This window comes from Tamandua tetradactyla, chromosome 14 (genome assembly GCF_023851605.1).
Source record: "Tamandua tetradactyla isolate mTamTet1 chromosome 14, mTamTet1.pri, whole genome shotgun sequence".
NCBI lineage: Eukaryota > Metazoa > Chordata > Mammalia > Pilosa > Myrmecophagidae > Tamandua > Tamandua tetradactyla.
Genome location: NC_135340.1, coordinates 32706735 through 32723600, shown reverse-complemented (window position 1 = coordinate 32723600; position 16866 = coordinate 32706735). Strand labels below are relative to the sequence as shown.

The 16866-nt window shown below is 44.2% G+C and overlaps 1 long non-coding RNA gene across 8 annotated transcripts in view; it reads right to left on the bottom strand.

The window, feature by feature from the left end:
* Positions 1–16866, bottom strand: part of LOC143655787 (uncharacterized) — an 87484-nt gene that overhangs the window by 55667 nt on the left and 14951 nt on the right. For 2 of the 8 annotated variants that reach the window (XR_013162247.1, XR_013162249.1), the window contains 3 exons: positions 13106–13376; positions 11527–11641; positions 6258–6884 (listed from right to left, as the gene is read on the bottom strand). The exons of 1 other annotated variant lie outside the window; for it this stretch is intronic. This is a non-coding gene — a long non-coding RNA (uncharacterized LOC143655787). Of the gene's footprint in view, positions 1–6257; positions 6885–11526; positions 11642–13105; positions 13377–15708; positions 16411–16866 lie in introns of those variants that run through there. 5 more of the 8 variants (XR_013162248.1, XR_013162251.1, XR_013162250.1 and 2 more) reach the window with 5 other exon arrangements.

Here is a 16866-nt window from a genome sequence, read left to right as displayed (position 1 = left end):
GATGTGGATCATTAATTTTTAAATCACAGTACTTCAATTTCACATAATCTATACTAGCCAACTGTTTATTTTAGATTATCATTCTATTGAAAACACATTTTTAGGTTTTATAAAAACCTGAAGATCTCTAAAAATTCAAGGAATGTACATATTCCACATATGAGAAATATTTTTCAACAAGTTTTCAATATTAATGTGTTTATTTTCTGATGAAAAGAAATTTTCACGTTAGAAGAAAAATAAGTACTACATAGAGTACAGCATACAATAAAAGAAAATTAATGTGATATTTTACCCTGGTAGTGAGGAAAATAAGAGAAATGGAGATATCTTTCCTACCACAACATAAAAATATATATGGATAAATATCAATATTGGAAATGAGCATACCCTATGATACAGCAATTTCACATCTTACTATTAGCTTTATTGTAAGAGAAAGTACGTACAAGGAAGTCATTGAGCAATTTAATATCATAAAAAGCTGAAAACCCCAACATGCAGCAGCAATAAATGGTTTTAAAAATTGTAGCACACCCTATACCATACGGTTAAAAATAATGAACTGTATCTACACAAAACAACAGAAAACAATCTCTAAGATACATTATTGAGTGAAAAAGGCAAGTTGTGGAATAATATACAGAGTATGAAACCGTTTATGCTAATAAAAATATTTGCACAGTGTAAACCCTGACTATTGCACAGTAACAGGACTGTAAGTATACTGACAAAGTCCCTTTCAGTAAGTTACCTCTGAAAGAGAGGATTACATGGCAGGAAGGAAACGACAGTGAATGGAAATTTTAGTTTTAAAGGCAATGCTTTCATTTTTATAATAAGGATATATCTGTATATCACTTTAAAAATTTAAGTGTCCTTTTCTACCTCCATAAACTTGCATACATGCACATATACAAATTACACAATCAGCCTTTATTGGTGATTTATAAACTGAATGGCACTTTTCTAAGCATTTTATGCACATTATCTCCTTTAAACTTATCATTAACCCTATAATGTTAATATATTACTCCATTTTACAGATGATGAAACCTAGCCTCAGAGAAATTAAGCACATTGCCAAAATTCACTGAGCTAATAAGGGTTAGAATCAAAATTTGAACTCAGGTAATTGGCTCAAAGCCCACAAACTGGCTCAGCCTCTTCCATGTCTGACTCTCTGGAGTACCCTTTGGTATCGTCTCTCCGTAACATTCCACAGACCATGGAAAAGGGCTTGCTCACAGGAGGAGTGGAGCAGATCACCTTGCAACATTGATTGCTTTGTTTTGTTTTGATTTTCCTGGTCATGTCTCTCCCTTTAAAGGCTCACAAAGCAGCAGCAGCCAGATGTACTCCTTCCCCGAGTGCTCCACTTGTTAGCTTCATCGGGATTCGCAAATTTTACTTGGTCTTTTTCCAATTCATCAGCATCAGTTCCCTCAGCTGTGGCTGTATCTCTGAAGTAATTGGTCCTCAGTCTATGAAATTGAAAAAGTGGATGTTCTTAGTAATCCCAGAAATGATCTGCCCATCAGTGGCAAACTGATGCTATCTAAATTAAGACAAGATACAAGCTTAAACTCTAATGCCAAGATATTTACATTTTAGTCCCAGTCCAAGGCACCTCTTTCCCTACCTAACACTAAATACTTTGGCATTATACCTTGGCAAAGGGGGTGCCCAAGAAAGCTACACAAAAAAATCACCATTCCCAAAACAAATGCCCTCTGGTGGCATAATTTTCTCTCTCCTCTCTAGATATTAGTGACACTGTCCTCTTGCAACACATTCCCATAGATACATGCTCTTCCGAATTTCTACTTCCTCAGAATAACCCAGGTCCTCAAGAGTACAAGTCCCCCTTAAGACCACATTTTCTTTGCTACATTCTCTTTAGTTGTTAATGTGTGCCCCCAAAAGGAACACCCCACCTCACCCAAGTTTATGATACCTTCCAATTTTTTCTCAGCCTCTGAGTTCGGCTTAGGATCCATCTAGAGTCACTTTCTCTTTCAGTAGCTGGGTGTAAGCTCTCACCTCCCTAGACCAGCTTTGATTTTCCTGGACAGATGGGAACACATGTAGCAACTGGGCTTGAAGTCATTGCTAGCACAGAAAGGGGGGTCTTCATCTCTTTTCAACACATCTAGTGTACCAATAGAGGCCTCTAGCTTCTTCTGAAATATATACCAAAGAGCAAGTGGGTTAACGTCCAGCAAGGGGATTGAGGATCCATTCAGTAAGAGCAAACACTTCTTGCACCAAAAAGAATCCTTGTCCAAGAGATAACTGTGCTCTCTTCTTCTGAGTACAATGACATTCACCTCTCAGGGCCCACGGCAGAGGCTGAGATATGGTGGAAGCTGCTTCTCTGTAGAGGGACAGTGTTATTGATTTAATTAAAAGTTTTCTCTAAAATTTAAAACTCAGAGACAGAGTATGGCTTGCACTTAAAATGTTCTGGAATTCCCAATTTCAGGTCAGGACTGGCCTCACCCACAGGTACACCACTTATGTGGTAAGACGATGCACGCAAAAAATTCCTCCACAAAATGAGTTATAGTCCCACGAGTATGAGGCGATGTCTGAAATCCCAACATTAGTCACCCCTTAGAGTTCAGCCATTTAGGGGTCAGGTTAAAATCCAAATTTATTACTTGGAGGAGCAGGACACAGGACCTTTATCATCTTTTTTTTTACATGGGCAGGCACCAGGAATCAAACCCGGGTCCTTGGGGATGGCAGGCAAGCATTCTTACCTGCTGAGCCACCGTGGCCCGCCCTTTATCATCTTTTAATGCTCTAGTGTTGCTGGAAGTCAGACTAAGAAGTTTAGGTTAAACTCAACATACCAATAAAAGGAAGACTTACTTTATATAACACATGTTTAATTTATGAAGTTGGTAATGCTAAAAGGGGCACAAAAATATAAATAGATTCAAGATCACTTTGGGTAAACTAATGCATGACAGATCTTTGGCATATTATTGATGGAAATGAGCTTGGGGGACAGTTTGACCTTTGAGATGAGCAACAAGATGGAGGGTTACATCCGGCTCACGCTCTCCAGTGTCCAGACCAAAAGCAGAGCCTCAGGGTGAACTCATCATGAATCTGATTCTGTTTAAAATTTGGCACGAAGATTTGGTTCGACTCCACTATACATAAATTGCATAACCTTGGACAAGCTACCCAAGCAACCCAAGCCTCAGCTTTCTCTTCTATAAAATTGTGATATGAAAAAGGAAAGTGAAAATAAGATTTTTGCTAGTAATTCCCTATGAAAGACTCTGTTCCTCCTTTCTCCATTCCCACAGCCGCTGATGGTGCTGGCCAAGGACACTCAGCAGAACTTCCTGAGCCGCCGTTAGCTCGGATTCTGGAGCAGGCTTGTCACTCCAGGTTTAATTCCTTGCTCATCCACCCACTGGTGCTTGTTCACATTCCCAGTGATAAGCATACTTCCTTAATTAATAATCTTTCAATGTTTTCATAATAGTCAGTCTGTCTGTCTGCCTTTTGATAGGTATCACCCCCACTGATTCCAGCAGGGTACTTCAAGCGGGCAGAATTTCTTTCCATTGAATGGACTCAAGATGGTGCCAAACAGAGAACCAATTCAAATGGGAACCAAATAAATTGATGTGGTTGTGATGTCATAGCTATTAAAGGAGATTTCTTACAAAGGAGATACCTTCCTCTTCTGCTGAATCACTAACTCCTTGATCCTATAAATACAAAAGCAAACTGCAAACCCCACCACTGCAAAGGAACCCAGGAGTGCTGGCCAAGTGACAATTCTGTTCATCAGCCAGGGTGATCACAGAGGCTTTTGGGACTGAGGAAACCACCCAGTAACTCCTCCAATAGGGAAATTCAAATTAGGCTGAGCCTCTATATTTCACTTCCAAAAACTTCCGAATTGCCAAAAAGCAGCATGGTGCCTGAGGAAACTGCAGAAAAATGAAGGAGTGGTGGTCCTTCCTCAGGGGATTTTTGCCTCTAGGCACCTGGAGTTGATTTCCAGCTGACCATATAATTTAACCCTTTTATTTTGTAGACCAAGAAAAGGCCCAGAGATGTCTTCACTTAGGCCCAAGTGTAGAAGTGGCAAAATTGGGGTCAAAGAATGGGCTATGCAAGATGCAGACCCCAGTGTGAAGGACCAGATTTTCTTTCAGTGGAAACAGGGAAGCTCATATGACCCTCTCTAGGCTGGAAATTCTGCAGTTATGTGCCCGTAGATGGTGAGCCAAGACTGCCAGGCTTGCTGGAAGGTCCATCAGAAAACCTTCCCACACTCACCAATCAAAGGCTATTTTAAGTAAAATGTTCTCCTTTTCCTCTTCTTTCAAACCCCTTCAAGAATCTGCCAGAAGTGACTGTGACTGACTCACCTCCTATAGCAAGCTTTTGATTGGCTCTATAGGGCTGCTTCGTCCTTGACAGAGCTTAAATCCATTGTAACCAGAAGTCCACTGCACTTGCTGCTTGAGGTTTTTCACCCTTGTCCCAGCTTTATCCTGAGGATGCCTTGGTCTGTGGCTTGTGTTCCGTGGCCTGGGTTTGCCTTCATGTCAGGGCTTCAGGCCTTGTTCCCAAACCAAACAGACTCTGGTCAGTGGGCCAGCAGCCCACACGGAGCCGCTGGGGTGAAGTCAGGCCAGGAATCGGGGAGTCTCATCCATCTTCATCACTATTCCGCTATGATGGGGTGGAAATCCCCAAGGGCTCAGGGTCCACTGGGATTTGGGGGGTTCCCAGAAAGGTGCACACCCACTTCAGAGAAGTCCGAGAAAGTCTGACATAGAACAAGCTGGGGCCATCCTGCCCTCCTGTGGGGAAGTGAAAGGAAGAAGGGGTGTGGGGGATGGAGAGGGGGGGCTCACTCCTGCATTGATCTTTTTCACCCAGGCCCTGACTTTCAGAGAGTGAAGCCCAGCAGTGGGCCTGGGTGTCTGGTTCTCCCCCATTCTGCTCCTCGCAGAGCTGGTGGACCCTGGAAAGGCGACTCAGTTAAGGAACTGCTGTGGTACTGGCTGGTCCTGGCTCTGAGGACACTCGGAGTGGCGGGAGACTCCCAAGGACTGTGCTGTGCCCCATGGTCAGCCCTGCCCAGGGTCACCAGGCTCCTGGGTTCCAAATGCTGCTGAAATGTGGACCTGATGACCAGAGTGGTTGGGTTCCTGACACTTGGCACAGGACCTGTGGTCTTAGGAGTGGGGCTCTGTAGCTACAGGACACAGTGAAGGATCTTCCACTTCCACACATCCCCAGCCCCCAACAAAGGCAAAGGAGGGGTACAGGAGATGGTGGGGGTGGGGGGTGGGAAGTGGCCTGCCCCCTCTTCTTTGCTGTATAGGATACTCCAAATTGCCAAGACCTAGGACATAGTTACAAATTCTGTCTGTGGCACTCAATAGTTACAAAACTTTAGGAAAGTTGTTTAACTTCTCAGGACCTCAGCCATAAAATGGAAATATGACCTGTACTTTGGTCAGATGTGAAAATTAAATGAGCTGGTTTTGTAGCAAGTTGCAGGCATACAGTAAATGCTTGATGAAAATGGGATCCCCTTCCCCATTTCCTGGCTTGGAGTTTTGGGGTTAAACACATTTACTCTCAGAGAAGACCTATTAGGAGATAAAGGAAGAAGTGGAAAGCTCGGGAGCTGTGGTTTCTGCTAATCCACATCAGGCTTTATGTGATGCCACATCCCCATGAAATCATCTGAAGTTCTCTTCTTTTCAGTGACATTGTCAGTAAAAGAGAGGGAACCGAGGCACGGAGACTCTGATCTTTAGGTCCTTTAGTTCCAAGACCAGGAGCTAATGAGGTTTGAAGGGTTTGCCCATCCAGTCAGTGCAGATAAAGCCAAGGTAACCCCGTCCATCTCCAGAACACAGCTGAAGCCAAACAGCTACTGTACCCTGTGTCCCAGCACTGATGGACATGCTCACATTATCTGGTCCTAATTATCTGGTACCCTCATAGTCTTTGGTTCAAATATGAACCCCCCAATAGTAGCAAAGAAACTAGGCTCTGGGATAAGTCTACTTGAGCCCCTATTTCAAACGGTCTGCGAAGAGAAAACTAGGCCTCAGAGTCGGGGGAAGGGTGAAGGAGAAGGGATGCAAGGCCGGAAACAGCATGTCCAAAGTTGTTCTGGCCGAAAGAAAAGACGAGAGAGAGAGAGAGAGAGAGAGAGAGAGAGAGAGAGAGAGAGAGAGAGAGAGAGAGAGAAGTATCAGTTAAAGTAACAAAAGGTTTATGAGTTTATTTATAACTCAAGTACATATTATATTTCTCACGCAAGCTTTCTGAGGATTAAATAAACAATGCAACACTTTTTGAGCTCTCCATTTTCAATTGCTTGGCTGTTAAAGGTTACATTCCTGGGGAGTCAATACCAAAGCTTCTTGCTCCTTGTCAGTAAACATAAAAAGGGGCCAAACCTATGTAAGTTTAAGTCACAAAAAAATCTTCCTAGCTCCCTGAATGTGGAATGTAAATATCTCATCTTAGCAGCACAGGCTTTTTACAAACAGACATACTAGGATTTCATCCTCACAAGGCATATCAAACACCATTGCAACCTAAAGTCTATTTTCCTTTTAACTGAGACTAAATCAAAGGTGTCTTTTCTTTTTCCTTATTTATTTCTGTTCAGGTTTTCTATTTCCACATGACCAATAAAGAGTCCTCTACGACAAATGCTGCCCACTGGAAGGCCAGCCCTCTGAGCCTGCCCTGTCAGCACAGGGACAAGGAAGAAAAAGGGTTGCAAGAAAAGGCAGCTGGGTATTCGGGGTTCCATCTCTGTCTCACTAGTTCTTGCGGGAGCAGGCAGAAGGTGGCGGATGACATGGAGCAGATACCTAAAAGCAACAGAGAATCAACAGGCAATTAATAAATGAAGGAACCCAAGATGGAGAACAAAAACTGACAACGATTTCGCTTGTCTCTGTTCTATGAAGCCCCAGTTCAGCGTCAAGCCGGTATGAACACATGGGAACATTTTTGGATTTAGGCTTGCGTAAGCCCAAATTGGCTAGTACAATGAAGTGTTCCTTATTATGCCCCCTCTTCGAAACCACTTTCTTCTGTAACTGCTGTCACCTTATGCTTTTTTGTTTTTTAATACTAGAGAAGTTGTAGGTTTGCAGAAAATACAGAGTTCTTGTATACCCCCTTAGCACCCCCAACCCCTCCCCACACACACCAAGACTTTCCTATATTAACACTTTGCATTAGTGTGCTAACTTTATTACAACTGATGAAAGAATATTATTATATTGTACCGCTGACTATAGTCCATAGTTTACCTTAGGGCTCACTGCGTTGTACAGTCCTGTGGGTTTTCATATTCAAATACATTATTCATTTGGTACTAATTACATTCACAATGTTATGCTGCCATCATCATTATCAAAACTTTTCCATCACACCAAACAGAAATTCTGTGTCAATTAAGCCTTACTTCTCCATTCCCCCACCACACCCTGATCCCTGGTAACCTGTATTCTAGTTTCTTACTCTATGAATTTGGCTTTCTAATTATTTCATATCCATGAGACCATAGAGTACTTGTCCTTTTGTGTCTGCCTTACTACACTCAGCATGATGCTTTCCAGGTTCATCCACATTGTCAGATATCTCAAAACTTCATTCCTTTTTATATATGAAAAACATTCCTTTGTATGTATACACTCTATTTTGTTTATCCAGTCACCTGCTGATGGACACTTGGGTCACTTCCATCTTTTGGCAATTGTAAATAATGTCTCTATGAACATCGGTGTGCAAACATCTGTTTGAGCCCCTGCTTTCGATTCTTTGGGGTATATACCCCAAAGTGGGATTGCCAGGTTATATACTTCTATACTAAAGTTTCTGAGGAATTCCAAAACCGTTTTCCACAACAGCTCCACTGTGGGAAATTTTACATTCCTGTCGATAATAAGCAAATGTTCCTGTTTTTCCATGTCCTCTCCAACACTTACTCTTTTCTTCTTCTTTTTGAACAGTAGCCATTCTAGTGGGTATGAAATTGTATCTCATCTCATTGTGGTTTTGATTTGTAATTTTTTTTCTTACTGCTCCCCAGACTGAAACATTTCATTTGAATTGTCTTCGAGATCACTGATTTTTTTTTTTTTTTTTTTTTTGCCAGCTCCAATCTGCTGTTGAAACCCTCCAGGGAACTTTTCATTTCAGTTGCTCTAGTCTCCAACACCAGTATTTCTGTTTGGTTTCTTTTTGAAATTTCTACTTCTTTATTGAGATTTTCTTTTTGTTCATTTATTATTTGCCTAATACACTTTAGTTATTTCTCTGTATTTTCCTTTGTCTCCTTGAGCATATTGAGGATCATTTTTAAAAGTCTTTTTCTTATACATCCAAAGTCTGGTCTTCTTCATTGATGGTTTCTGGATTTTTATCTTTTTTTCCCTTGGATGAGCCATCATTTCCTATTTCTTTGTCTTGTAATCATTTGCTGTACATTGTACGTTTAATATTCTAAAGTGTTAACTGCGGAATTTAGTTCCTGGGGTTGTTTGTTTCTAAAGTTTGTATCCAGCTAACAATATAGCAGATTTCTTTGAGTGCCAGGAGATAATCAAAACACACCAAAGCAAAAAAAAAAAAACATCTTTTCACAATCTTTGCAAATTGCCTCTGCCTGGCTGGTGTTCTCAACAGGGTTTAGCCCTCCTGCTCTCCTGTCAAGATCAGCCTGAAGTGAATATGAAGTGAAGAGTCTTCTTTGTCTTTTCTGAGCCTGTGTCTTGTCCTGAGTTTGTGCCTGCTTTGGCTTTAAGAATTCCTCCAGTTACAGGAATTCAAATGCCCTTTCTACTCCTTATAAAATGGACTTTCTCCATCTCTCAGGTTTCTATTGCAGAATTTAAGGCAGGAGATCACTTGCCCCAGGCTGCTTCCTCTTAATTGTTTCTTTCACTGCTTTAGCTGTCTGCAAACTGCTTCTGCCTGCAAGGCAAGCTCTGGGAGACTAAGCCCAAAATAAGTTTCCTAGGCCAGGCTTTCAGGCTGCCACATGATTAGATTGGCACCCACATACACACACTCCAGTATGCACAAAGGGTTACCCTACTCCTCCTGGAACAGGGCCAGAGACTCTCACTTTGAGTATAAACAGACTCCACACCACGCCAAGGGCAATATGAGCTTCTACCCTTTTAAAAGCTGGGTTTTCTTGATTCAGCACTCACCTAGATACTACAACCCTTTAACTGTTTCTGGAACATCTTTGAGGTAGATGGTGCTGCCAATTTTTACAAGTTTTTCAAAGATTCTATGGGGGAACAGCACCCTGAAACATCTTATAGCACCATCGTGGTCCCAGCCTGTGCCACTGTGTGTTTGTTGAATGAATAAATGAATGAATAGTAATATTGAGGAGGAGAAGAAATTTATTACTGTCCTGTGAGTGGAGCTGTGGGAAGATTTCCATTTCTCTCCCTTTGTCTCCTGACCAGCAGCTAGAATAGATGTGCAGCTGCACATCCCAAAGAGCACCGCACCACAAACTGTGTAAAAAAGTAAAAGTAAAAATCATTTACTTCCGTGACACTCTCCAGCCATTGTAACCTCTAGTGACCCATCCCTTCAATGCATCCCTACTTCATATTTTAGATGTTTTTATCATCTGGAGAACTAATCACTGCTACCTTGCCTGTTGTAATTTCTTTCTTACCTCCTTCCCTCTCTAGATAGTAAGACCTGTAAGAATTGAGACTGGGTGGTACACTGCTTTATGTGCCTTCTTCGCTGCCTATCCTCAAGCTGAGAACATATGAAAGAATGACTCAACCAGTGAAATTAATGAGCACGTGCTAAGACTTACCGAGAAGGACATTTACTGCTTGGTTTGACGACCAAAAAACAACATCATTCTTCATGTTTCAGCCCCAGGCCAGATGTAGGTCTCCTTCCTCTTGTATCAGGAGCCCACAGCGGTTTACAGGCACCTGCAGCCCGTGCCTAAACCCTACAGCTGGGGCGGGTTCCATCTGCTCTTCATTCGCAATGCTTGTGAATTCAACCCTTCACGTTGCATCGTGTCTTCCGTCCCAGGGAGGGTTTCCATCCCAGGCGCACCTCCCCACGCTCCAAGCTGATGTGTCAGGCCTGGACACGCGCTCCAGTGCCGTCACAGACGATGGAGTCAATGTCGAACAAGGTCGGCCTTGGGAAAGCGGCTCCTGGACTGTGACCGCTGACCCAGAGCAAGCTTCCACCTCACACGTACTTTGGAAATAGGTGGCGAGCAACTGCAAGAACCTTGCAGAATTCCCCCTGTGCTTTGGGCCTTCATCCATCCCAAACTCCGGGGATCCCTCGAGATTTTAGGAGAGATTTCAGCATGGTGTGTGGGACTCTGTGGTCGCCCTCAGGTCACAGGAATCACCTTGGCCTTTGGCGAGACCTGCCCAGGGTGCCAGGTTTTTGTGATTTATAATTACCGTCCGAAATGTGTGAGAAAGTCAATGGAGGCCATCTCTCCAGACGGGCAAGGGTCCTCTCACGCTCTGAGACCCATCCCGACGTTGTTCAGTTGGATTATCAAAAAATGGGTATCAACCCTCGTGTGAAACCAGGAATCTAAGAATATTATGATTTTGTTGTTTGGGTAGCCGTCTTACTCCTGTCTCCCAGGGGTCAAGGCTCCAGCCCCATGATGAAAACAGCAGCACAGAAAAGAGGCAAGTGGCCACTAGATGGCAGCAGACGGTAAGAAACGTGAACTGCAGGCCAGCCCGGCGTTAAGCTTGAAACCCCTCCATTTTGCTTTACATCTTTAATGAGATATGTGAAGAAAATGAGTCCCTTACATCCCAGGCCCAGATGCCATAGCATATGGAGAGACACTGCACAGCAGTATTTCTCTGGTTATTAAACAGGAGCCATCTAACCAGCCATTCACTGCATCATCACACAGAGTTGTCCTTTGAGTCTCCAGATACTGTTGACAAGGTAAAGGCAGGAGAAACTAGTTGAGAAGATGGATATACGGGCATGGGGCTCTGGGTTCGGGCAGTATCACGGTGCCGGGTGCTAGGAGGATTGCCGGTAAAAGCAGTAGCCCAGCAGGGCCCATTTTGCCAAGGTTCGCTGCAGGCTTGCGCTGTCGGGTTCAGTCCAGGTCTCCCTGGCAGTGCCTGAAAGCTCATTTATTCAGAACCCCAATTACCGCCAGGCAGCCCTATAATCTGGCTTTTCACCACAAACCCCAAATGGGAAAGGGAACTTTGGACATTTCAAAGCGTAACTCATGCTTATTTTTCTGGCAGAGTTGATAAGATAGAGTGTGGCAATTAAAATGCACTCAAGTGCATAGAGATGGGAGGACTCTGTCTCCATGCTGCCCCAGACAACGGCAGGGAGTCCAGTCCTTGCTGCCTGTGGGAAATACTTTCACTGGGAAGCCACAGTTCTTTCTGGGACTGTTACCAGGGCTGGGAGCTGGCAGGTATTTAATGACTGAATTCCACCCACCTTCTCACTCCCTGCAGTTTACCCAACGCTGACCACGTAGTCGGGACATTTCGTATTTAATTCTCCCACTCTCCAAATCCAGGGTCTTCTTAGGGCCTCAGCGGTGGCTGAAAAACTGAGAATAAGTTACTCTTATCCAGTACCCTTCTCCAGCCCAGTAAGAGACCATCCGCTCATCAACCCCAAAGCCCAAAGCTCCTAGGACCTTTCAGAGTCACTAAGGAAACTCCCAACAACCCTAGAACAAAGGTGAATAATACAGCCAACTTCTGTATAGAGAAACTGAGTTGTGAGCCAGATACTGTTCCAGCTCTCCTGGTCCCTATTCTTTTCCTATACATTCAAGCCTCAGAAGCATCCTCTGGTACAAAAGAAATAGCAAGATTCATCCCTCCACCTTTTTGTTAGAAGCCGACGCCCCACATCGGAAATCCTCAGTTATCTGTGTGGCTTTAGTCAAGTCACTTAACCTCTTCTGCGCCTCATGGTCTCATCTGTAATTTGCGAGGCTAGAATTGGGTGATGACCGGGGCCCCGCCCAGCTCTACAATCCCGTGGCTTTAATTCCACAAGCCTTTGTCAGCCCTCAAATGGTGTCACACACAGTGAGCTTTTCAACAACAGCCAAACTCAACAGGAGTGAGCAGAATTTCCTTCTCCAGTTGAGAAGAAATGTGGTCATGGTCGGAGGCTTATTGGCGTCCTTTGTCCTCAGAGCGCGGGAAACAGTGAGGCTGCAGATGTCATTGACACTTACGGCAGGGCCTGGAGGTATTCACACCCCCATGGAAGGACCATGCAGCGCCGTCCCTGTGGGCAGTGGAGCTGTATAGCCAAGACTGGAGGATGTTTTAATAACTATTTCTCAATAAAACGACCCATTTTATTCTGCACAGGGGACCAGGGGCAAATTCAGGTCTCCCAGGAGGAATCTACTCTCACTATAATGGGGGATTGGTTCAGCTCAGCTGCTCCTACAAAGGGCTGAATACAGCAGGCAGTGCTGCCCGCAGCTCTCCGCAGCTCCCTGTGAAAATGACTCACAGCAGTTACAAATATCAAACCTCCTTTGATGTATTCCCAAACAGGAAGAACAGCCGCTGGGGGAGGAGGTCGAGTCTGGATGCTAGAGGGTCTGGGCACATCTGACACCACCCGGAAGCTCCAGGAGAAATTCAGACTGGGCAGTTATCCTAGGACTTCCTAGGATAACAGAGCTCCCTTTCATCCCTCTCCCTCCCTTTCAACCCACCCTCCCTTTCTCTTCCCTCTACCCAACCCCCCCCACCACCACCACCCTGTCTCCCTCTCTCCTTCTGTCTCTAGCTACAGAGGAATTAGATTCTCCAGAAATTACAACCTGTTTTTATACCTTCACCTTTCCCAGGGGGATAACAATTCATGTCCCTGAATAAAAGTGGTTTTATTGAGCACAAAATGAATGCACCCTCCCCCCCAGCTCCAGCATCTGTGCCAATTGCTTTAAAGCCATGGACCTGGCCCCAGTCAGCCAAGCAGAAGGATTTTCCTCTGTAATGGCCATTTCTAGGCTCTCAGCCCTTGAGTGGCTGCGTGGTACCTTGTCCTCCTAATGGGCTCTCAGTGATGATTGAAGACGAAGCCTGCAAGTCCCTCCTGTGTTGGCAGCTCCCGAGACAGGATCAATCAAGATTGGCCAGAGCAGAATACAGAGCTGTGGGACTCTGGATGCAGTGAGCACCCAGCTCTCAATGGAGGGGGAGGTAGCCTGGCTTCTCCTCAACTGAAAGCGTATACAGGGGACGTGATTCCATTCTCAACATGGTTCGAGAGCATGTTGGTCTCTGGAAACTTGGTCAAATTGTCTCTAGCTATAGAAGGAAGTGGCATAGAGGGAGAGAATCTGTGAGACCCATGCCTATAAATTTTTGTTTCCTGAAATGAAAGCTGACTTCATTTCGTAGTTAAATTGGGCTTTGACTGAAAAACTCTCGTACACCCACAGAGCTCTACATGCATGCATGTGGAAATAAAATAAACAGCAGCTATTTACTGAGCACTGCCTCCCTCCTAGGTGCCACACCCAGAGCATCGCATGCATTACCTCCGCCTCTAATTCTTACAGACATTCTGGGTCTGGAAGAACAGGGTAGGTATTATTATCTTTATTTCACATATGAGGAACTTAAGGCTCAGACAGGCTAAAAAAGCTTCCTAAGATTGAATGATTAATGTAAAATAGCTGGGCTTCTGGATTGCTGGATTCTAAAGCATCAACTCTTAACCCCTGCTGCATTATCATCTCTTAACCCCTGCTCATTATCAAGTTCTTACTAAATGAAAGGCCCTAGGGTTACATGGAAGAGCAGGAAAGACACTATCCTTGACCTCATAAAGCTTCAGCTTATTCACACAACAGTGCACACAGAGCTACACACACACACAGAGTTAATGTGACTTTTGGTACTCTCAATACTTGCATGACAAAAGTATCTTGGCTCTGTCCTTCCTTATAATCCCACACTCAGACCTCCTACCTCTGAGTCACAGTTTGACCACCGTTCCTACAGGAAAGCCCAGGGTCTTCTACAGTAGGGCTTCAGCTGCTTGAATTTTAAAAGCAGCTGTGTGAGCAATTCAATCATCGATGACTTACACTGTGGTTCCCCAATGCCTGGGATGGTCATCGTTTGCTGTGCTTTGTTTTGTTTCTTTTTTACCTTGGGCAGGATGGCTCTCAGGGGAGCAGGGCAGGAGAGCAACAGGAGCAGGGACAAGGAGGAATTCAAGCTTGTTGAAAGTTCAGGAAGCCAAGCCATAGGTCAATTCAAAGAAATAAAGTAGGGGAAGATTCAGGGTGGGGGTGAAACTCTAGTGCCTCCCTGACCGTGCTAAGGTGAAACACAAGGCAGCAAACAAATGCTGAACTAGATGTAGATTGTGCCATGACAGACTGTCTGCCCAAGCTACTTCAGCCTCCACACAACAATTCAAGATCTGGGAGACAGGACAGTGTCCTGCTGTGCTGATCATCTTCCAATGATTCTGAACCAAACAGGAGGGAGGAAACGGGGGAAAATTTTTTGATGCCGAGAGAAACTTCCCTCCAAAGCCTAATCAAGGAACCACCTACATGGAAGTACGGGAAACTGAAAACACAAAAGTCCCAGGAGGAAAACCAGGAGCAGACTCACTTTCTTACAGACATAACTCTTTGAAAATCTAATAGGAGAAAAAGTTCATGCACACACACAAGTTTGCATCCAATTTCAGGAGACTGGGGCTGGTCTCTGGGCTGTCTATAAATCCTAGGGTCATAATTCTAGGTCAAAGTCTTCCAAGAATCTTGAAACGGGTAGACTAAGAGGACTGGATATACAGCTCTAGGTAACCACCCTGCCTACCATACTTTCTAACCCTCCCACACACCCAAAGCAGTGTGGTCCTCTGATCAACCAGTTATTTCTCCTGACAAAATCCAATTTGTGAAACCAATATGGTCTTTGCTTCTGGTTCTCTCTCCACAGACCACTCAAGGTCCCCAGTCATTGATGAATCTCAATCCGCACTTTAATGTTTCACCTACAGCTCCCAAATCTTGTTTCCCCAGCTTCCATCTGGGAGAGCCATTCTTGACTCTCCTCATTAATCCACAGACATCCCATTTTGGAGCCTCACTCTAGGAATTCGTTGTTCCCCACATTCATGCATTTGACCACTGGAGGGCAATCCTGGACTGGCCAAATCTTTCTGCCCTGCTCCCATCCTCATTTCTATCCTTGCCCTAGTACTTCAGGATGCAACCTCATGTTGGAAGCCAGAACCAAGGATTGTTAGGGTACCCCTAGGCCAGCAGCATAGCCAGGTCTCTGACAAGGGCTCTCGCTGCACCTGTGTCACCGGAATAAAAGGCAGTTTACTGGAAAGCAGATTTGGCTCATGGGTGACACACAAGAAAGAGACTCAGTGAGGAACTTGACTCATCATGTCATTGACCAGGAACAACGTGTCTCTCTGACAAGGGGACAGAGAGTTCTACCTCTCTTCACCCACCCAGATGCAAGTTACTACCTTTGAGGGAAGTGACTTAGTGTCTCTCTGTTTCTCCCAGTAAGCACAGTGCTTGCCAATAAATGTTTGCTGAGTGAATGAATGAATACGTACATACACACATAATATATGCATAAATTGGAACTGGCCATTTTCAGATTTATTGATGTTTTCCAGCTGGACATTTAAGCCACCCATCAGATGCTGAGCATTCTTAGTCTTGAAGACAGCTAACCATAGTCAGATTGTTAAATAAACAGGAGGCTGTCATTGTCATATTATTACAAATACATTTATACAAAACTTCAAGAGTTTCAGGTCCCTTCCTTTCAGAAAGTTCTTCATTATGTCACCCATGTGTCCTTAGATCTCATTAGCCCGTAGGTTACAAAATACTGACATGATTTCATTAATATCCAACTTACAACAACTACAGCCCCTACCATGTGGAATATGGAGCATCCTTTAGGTTCCCCAAATGATTTGTGGGAATTTTATGACTTATGATAGGTCCAGGTGGGGCTCAAGGGCTCCACTGAACCAAACCGTGCAAGAGAGCTTCTTCACGCCAGCTCATGTGGTCTCATGAGACTCTTCTCCAGCTGCTCTACCCCGAACTCCACCCAATAGATTCCATGGCAGCATGGGTGTGGACACCCCCGGCTCCCTTAATTATTCAAAATGCAGCTAAATGCTGGAGGAGGAGAAGAAGGGCAGGTTTTAAGACCCCAAACCCACAGCCTTCCATATAGGAGGGACCAGCTCAATACTCTCAATTAAAATCTGCAGGTGTCTCCACAACTCCAAGTGCAGAGAGCAGAGGTCTTCTCTTCTCAGTCCAAAGCTAGTTCTTTCCTGCAATGGGAAAAATAATTTCCTTCCAGGAGACTCTCCACCCATTCCTCCGCCCTCTCGGGTGGATTCTAACCTTCATAAGCCCCAGCCAGGCAAGCATGGTGTTCAGCAGAGTCATTAGATCTTAAAATACCATGTGTGTAACATCAATAGGCCTCATTAAATCCATATTTGGGGAAACACATGCCTCTAATTCTAACTAAAAAGACACCAATTTATTTTCTTAGAGCACTTTAACATGTCAGTGTACAACATCTGCATTCAGTTTTATGGTGACTTCATAATCTCCAAAAGAATGGGTGAATATTTGTTTTAGTTGTGAATAAACTCCTTCTCATCCTTATTCTAGTTTTCTAAAACCCATGCAACAGTGCTCTAAAGTTAATCTAGAGCCTAAATTCTATCTACAGAACCCAAATACTGTGGGCAATCTCCAAGGAGCAGTTATCCTGCTAA